Source organism: Adiantum capillus-veneris, chromosome 15, assembly GCF_014529385.1.
Source record: "Adiantum capillus-veneris isolate H3 chromosome 15, ASM1452938v2, whole genome shotgun sequence".
Taxonomy (NCBI): domain Eukaryota; kingdom Viridiplantae; phylum Streptophyta; class Polypodiopsida; order Polypodiales; family Pteridaceae; genus Adiantum; species Adiantum capillus-veneris.
This window is the reverse complement of record NC_140945.1, coordinates 31,627,863-31,634,300: the sequence shown is the minus strand read 5'-3', so window position 1 is coordinate 31,634,300 and position 6,438 is coordinate 31,627,863. Positions and strand designations below refer to the sequence as shown.

General features: G+C 43.9%; 1 non-coding gene across 1 annotated transcript; it reads left to right on the top strand.

Moving 5' to 3' along the window:
- The first annotated feature begins 796 nt into the window (after positions 1–796).
- LOC147440474 (U2 spliceosomal RNA) lies at positions 797–995 on the top strand. Its single transcript, XR_015184390.1, has one exon. It is a non-coding gene; the product is annotated as a U2 spliceosomal RNA (small nuclear RNA).
- The last annotated feature ends 5,443 nt before the right edge of the window (positions 996–6,438 follow it).

Sequence of the window (6,438 nt, the reverse complement as noted above, 5' to 3'; positions counted from 1 at the left end):
TAACAGCATCGGTGCTACTTATCAGGCATCCTCTTGCGATGCAGTGTAGAATGTCCCTTTTTGTTGTTTCGATCATCCCTTCAACCCTTTCCTTCTCCCTTTCAGAGCTTCACCTACCGAAGAAGACTCCCTCGCCTTTAGCTTAGTTATTGGAAGGATCAAAGATCGAGGGAGTGGCCGCTGATGACTTTTGTATGAAGGACACAAAATAAGACATAGCTTCAACCTCATGACCTGCACATTGGTGCCTATTCTCAGGGTAGATTCGTTCCTGTTTGTGTGTGACACTTTTGATTGCCTCTTTTGACTCGTGCGTATAGAGAATAGAGGGCCTATGTTATGGATTGGCTTCTGCACAAACAGATGGCCTGATACTAAGCTACCAAAAGTGAGCTTATCTCTTACAGCTCGTAGACTATGGCGGCTGAGAGAGAGTAAGCAGCAAGCTGCCAAAAGGGAAGTGCTTATTACAAGGCCAAAAAAAGCGCACAGTCGAGAGCTCCGTTGGCATCGTGTGAATAGCGTAGAAACCTTCAAGGATGGGTGCTCAGATAGTGTGCTATTCCGGGAGCTGTGCTTGTAAATAGAAGTAAGTAGAAAAGTTTGACGGAGAGCCAATGATCTGAGAGGGCAAGGCGCGAGAGGCGGGGCGGGCCGAGAGCTTTGCGTGGCATCACGAACAAATGCTTAGATAGTGTAAACACGGGCTTGCAAAGAATAGCAGAAGCAATTATCCCAGAAGGCAAGGCGCGAGGCGGGGCAGGTATAAAAGCCATGCGGGCACTCTGGGGAACCCATACCTTTCTCGGCCTTTTGGCTAAGATCAAGTGTAGTATCTGTTCTTATCAGTTTAATATCTGATACGTGGTCCATCGGGCCACATGATATTAACCTAATTTTTCTCACGGGGGCAGTCCCCTTCCGGCAGCTTGCTGCCCGGGGACTGCGCGCGTCGCCTCTGTATTGCACTGCCTCAGAGGCCTGGCGCACCCCCCTCCCACAATCTCAATTGATAATCGATTCTCTGCCCGCCCACTGACGGTGATCTGCTTCTGTGGCCGTCACCCAGGCATGCTCTATTGTTTTTGTTTTGTTTTCGATTTGTCCCGTGGTCTTCTGATCCACAATCGTAGCTGTTGTGGGGAGATACTCCTTCCAAACGTCCAACAGCGCCTGCAGCAGATATAAAAGTGAACTAGTTGATGGCACTCTTAGTCTGTGCACAAAGGCTATGGACAGCCCCGCAGCCCTGCCCCCCTACAGATATAAAAGTGAGCTCTGGTTGATTGCACTCTTAGCATTGATTGTTCTTTGGCAAGGCTTCTGCGCAGGGAGAGGTTGCATGATGACATGAAGGGCGTTGAGTTCAAATCCACCAACTACATCTTGGCAAGAGCAAATTTGAACTGCTGCCAATCTTCAAATCTTCAGTAAACAACAAACACCAAATTGCTGTTGGAGCGGGGAAGGTATCGAATTTGACGCCACCAATCCAGGCAGCAACTAGCAACTTGAGCAGTCTTTTAAGTCTTCAGTGTACTACTTCTATCCATTGTCGAAAGATTCCTACAGGAAGTGTAAAGCACGGTGACGATCCTTAACACCGGAGATGTCGACCCATCTTTGAGAGGCTTAGGGCAAAGCTTGGTACATGAAAGGGCAAGAGCCTGGATATTGGGGTATGGAGGGAGGGGTCGAATTCACAGTTGAAACAGGAGGTCCAGATTCCTCAGTAGGCTACAAATTGCCATCGTGCAAGAAACTTCTCTCGTGAGAGCTGGACGTTGAGGAATAAGAGGAGTGGAACTTGAGGTTGCCTCTGGTGTACAAGGGTACTTGAGTTGTCGAGAGAACATAAAAGAAACGCAATGTTGGCGCTTGAGAGCTCATAAATACTGGGTGTTGAGAAGTCATGAATACGACACGCTGAGATCCAACAGGGTGTTAAAGCAAGATGCATGATAATACCTAAAAAGAGAATCCTCTCCTTGTGCAAATGTACGACGTGTCATACGCCGCAGGATTTGCGGCAGCAGATGCCACCCTTTCCAGGCCTTTTGGGCCCAACGTTCTCAAATATCACTCCGATGGCGATTCGGTTCTTATGGAGCAAGTGCAGGTGCTTTTGGACCTTACTGCATTGGTACGGCTGCTTTTCGGCCATATGCCATATGTGCTTTTGGAGTAGGGATGCCCATACGGCACTATGCCTGGATACCCTTGCGAATTCCACCAGGATGAGAGGCAAGCACTAGCTTTCATCCAGCAGTTTGACACCACTTCCTCAAAGGGGCAAGCCTCCAAGATCAGGAAATTAGTTTGAAAGTAATGCACAGCAATGGTGCTTCATTTCATGGACAGGCACCATGTACTTGGCTTCCCTTTGGTCGACACCCTCTCACGAGGCACGCATTGCAAGAATGGCTCAAGCAGGGAAAGTGCTACACATGTCGGGGAAAGACGCAATATTTTGGCCAAGTGTCCGACTACGCAGGAGAACCAACCACCGCCGCTTCGTAGTCTTCTCGGTTATTCATGACTTGGCCATTGGCCGACAGAAAGAAGAGCAAGAGACAGGATCGGTGGCATGTCGCGATTTGCATTGATGATGTGGTAGTCGTACGGCTGTGGCATCCGAGTTTTTGCATTCAGTTATGTTTAGCACTTGCTTGTTTTCAAGTTCCAAGTATTAAAACTTTTCAATTCTGTTCGTGTGTTGTGGTGAGATCGTCGCCTTGTTAATGCCAAGCCGGTTGCAATGGTAGCTCATAGCTTCAGCCGGTTCTTCTTCTACGGAGAACCTGGTTCGACTTTTTGTGGCACGCTTCTGGCACCTCTCTTTAAATTCTAAGATTAGTTGCTCCTTTAGAAATTCTCATGTTTGGGATTCTCTGCATACTCCATGTAGGGCTACCAAGGTCTACCTAACTTAGCAAATGTTGTGATGGTGAAGATTTGGAAAATGTTAACAGCTCGCATTGAAGCTTGTAGACATTTGCTCCAATTAAAGTGTGCAAATAGATGATTGAGTGGTAGAGTGAAGTCTCAAATGGATTGCTGAAAGAGGAATTTTCCTTCCACTTAAATGAACGACACCTATGCCAATGCAATCCACACTTTTTTTTTGCCTCGCATGTTCGGAATGTATCTTTCATTTTCTGAAAGGAGGGTTGGAATTTTCTCCATAGCTCTTATATACTTGAAACCTCAAGAGCCTAATGATGAGCTACTATGTTGTATAGCAAAGATTGTTTATTTATGCAAAGAGTGGGTACAAGTGAATCATTGACTTATGGATTCCCAAATAATGCCACACAAAGGGATACATCAAAGTCCACCCTCCAGTTGTATGTTTTTGGATATCTACAAATTTTCTTTTACCATCCTTTTATGAAGATTTTTAGTAAACAACCTTCCCAATGTTTCCTTGGTTGAATACCCTATGGGACCTCACAGAGATATTAAACCTCATGTTGTGATTAAGAAAACAAGGCTTAAAGTTGACATTAAACTTCAATACCTGCTTTATACAGCATGAGATAGTTTCAGCCCCACTTCTTTTTTACCCATCTCCGCCATAAACTATCAATTTTAAGCATTATTTAGCTATCTTGTCCATGATGTTCGCACTTAAGTTTAGCTTCAATTTTATCCTTGTATCCACCACGGTGCTCAAAGTTTGTTACAACCTCACTTACCTTGTCCAGCAATCATGATAGTTAAATTTAAGATTCTACTTGATCATCAGGCTCACACTTAGAACTATCTTGTTCACTTATGAGATTCAAACTTCACTTGCTTTCTTGAGCCATCATACTACTAACTTTGCCACCTCTAGTGACTGGTAAAGGATAAACATGATCGTAAGAAAGAGGCAAATACAGCCGGTGCAAATGCTTCTTCAATTGCAGATTCTGTAGGATACAAAATGGGTGTTTAGTGCACAATCTTAGCATGATCCTCCTAGTCAAAAATAATGTATGCCCATCACTTATAAGACTCACATGTATGGTACTTTTACTCTAGTCCTACAAAGCACATTACATATCATCATGATATGCTTACTTCTCATGAGGCTATCTCTATGGGAATGCTACCACGTGCCAAACATGTCTCTTATTCAATCAAAGGCAGTAGTAAAATTGCTCTCAATACTAAGAATGGCATATATTTTACCACTCTTGTTGATGCATTTGTGTGCCTTGGATGAAGAATCATCTCTTGTTTGTCTTTTCTCTTGTGCAAGATTTGATCTTCTTCTTAACTTTCTGGAATCATGAAAAATGCACTACTTACGTGCATTCATGATAGGATGGGAGACACAAATATGTGTATATAGTAGATAAAATATTGATATATTACTATTAATTAGGTGCTGTCGTCCTTTACACAAAAAACAATCCCTTTCGACTTAATCCACTAAGGGTAAGTCTCCCATAAACCTTTCAAAGTATCATTTATAAAAAAAGCCATATGCCGTTTGATGTTAGGGGCAACTTAATATTACTAGTTGGTTTAGGAACTTGTGAGAAATTGGTATTTTGAGTATCTTAGATGACAAGATGCTACATACTCCCCCCGCACTTTACGACCCGTTCAACATTGTGTATCTAAGCAAGGTCCATGATGATGGAGCTCTATGCACCTCTGTGTTGATTGGGATGGTTGTGCTCCTTGCAATGCTTTCTTTGTAGTAGAATGACCATTTTACAATATGATGGTGCTGAGACATAATTACCAAATGATTTCTTGGTTGAGGATGTCATAAAATCTAATATCTAATCAACCCAAATGATTTTCTCATATTAAACTGATCATTTAATGTGGGATAATAAACGGAACAAGGGTTAGAATATAGACATGTGCTTACGTGTGTATCTCAACACGAAGCCAATGATAAAGGGGTCCAAATGAGAGATGATATGTCAAAGAGCAAGGCTATCTAATGGAGCTTAAAGACCTTAGGGTGAGCTTCATTAAAGACCTCCAATGGTTAGTGTTAAAAGTCCTTTGACCTTAGGCAAGCTAGGGCTGAGCTTAAGGTGGAAACCCAACCCAAGCTTGAGGTGCTTGTCGTGCTTGTTGACTAAGGTGCTTGAGTTGCTTGTCGTGCTTGCTGACTAAGGTGCTTGAGAAGCTTCCCATGCATAGGGGGGTAACGTGCTTGAGGGGATTGAGTAAAAAAGAGACCCTACAAAGAAGGGGGAAATCCCCAAAGTTATGGGAATCTTTGACTTAACCTTCCACTCACCCAAAGGGAACCCCCTTTCTCAAGGGGCACATGGACACATGTCAGGCTCTCCCTATGCTTAGCCACATGGTGTGCTTGAATCCTATTGGATGAGCTAAAGAGGGGTCCAATAAGCTTTTAGTTCAATTCAACAAATATCTAGATATTTTCAAGCTCTCTCTCTCAAAGAGGTAAGGAGGACACTTGCCAAAGACTACCCATGTTGCTTGAAATGCATTGTGCATGTGATTGGCTAGGTTTAGAGGGGTCCAATGAGCTTCAAGCTTGAGCTACAAGGAGGGGTCAACCAAGGCAAGGAAGGGGTGTGCTTTGGGGTATACACCTACATTCTCACTTGGTGAAAGTGCAAGAACTCCAACTCCTTCTCAAAGCTTATTGAGAAGTTGAGAGCCTACATGAGAGATACCCCTCCCCAAGGGTCTATGCACAAAATATACAATTTACAACTTTATACGATTTTCAATATACATCAGAGTTGCAGAAGCGATTGCATAGGGGAGGAGTTCTCAACGTCCAATCAATCTCGACACGAAGCCAATGATAAAGGGGTCCAAATGAGAGATGATATGTCAAAGAGCAAGGCTAGCTAATGGAGCTTAAAGACCTTAGGGTGAGCTTCATTAAAGACCTCCAATGGTTAGTGTTAAAAGTCCTTTGACCTTAGGCAAGCTAGGGCTGAGCTTAAGGTGGAAACCCAACCCAAGCTTGAGGTGCTTGTCGTGCTTGCTGACTAAGGTGCTTGAGACGCTTCCCATGCATAGGGGGGAAAGGTGCTTGAGGGGATTGAGTAAATAAGAGACCCTACAAAGAAGGGGGAAAGCCCCAAAGTTATGGGAATCTTTGACTTAACCTTCCACTCACCCAAAGGGAACCCCCTTTCTCAAGGGACACATGGACACATGTCAGGCTCTCCCTATGCTTAGCCACATGGTGTTCTTGAATCCTATTGGATGAGCTAAAGAGGGGTCCAATAAGCTTTTAGTTCAATTCAACAAATATCTAGATATTTTCAAGCTCTCTCTTTCAAAGAGGTAAGGAGGACACTTGCCAAAGACTACCCATGTTGCTTCAAATGCATTGTGCATGTGATTGGCTAGGCTTAGAGGGGTCCAATGAGCTTCAAGCTTGAGCTACAAGGAGGGGTCAACTAAGGCAAGGAAGGGGTGTGCTTGGGGGTATACACCTAC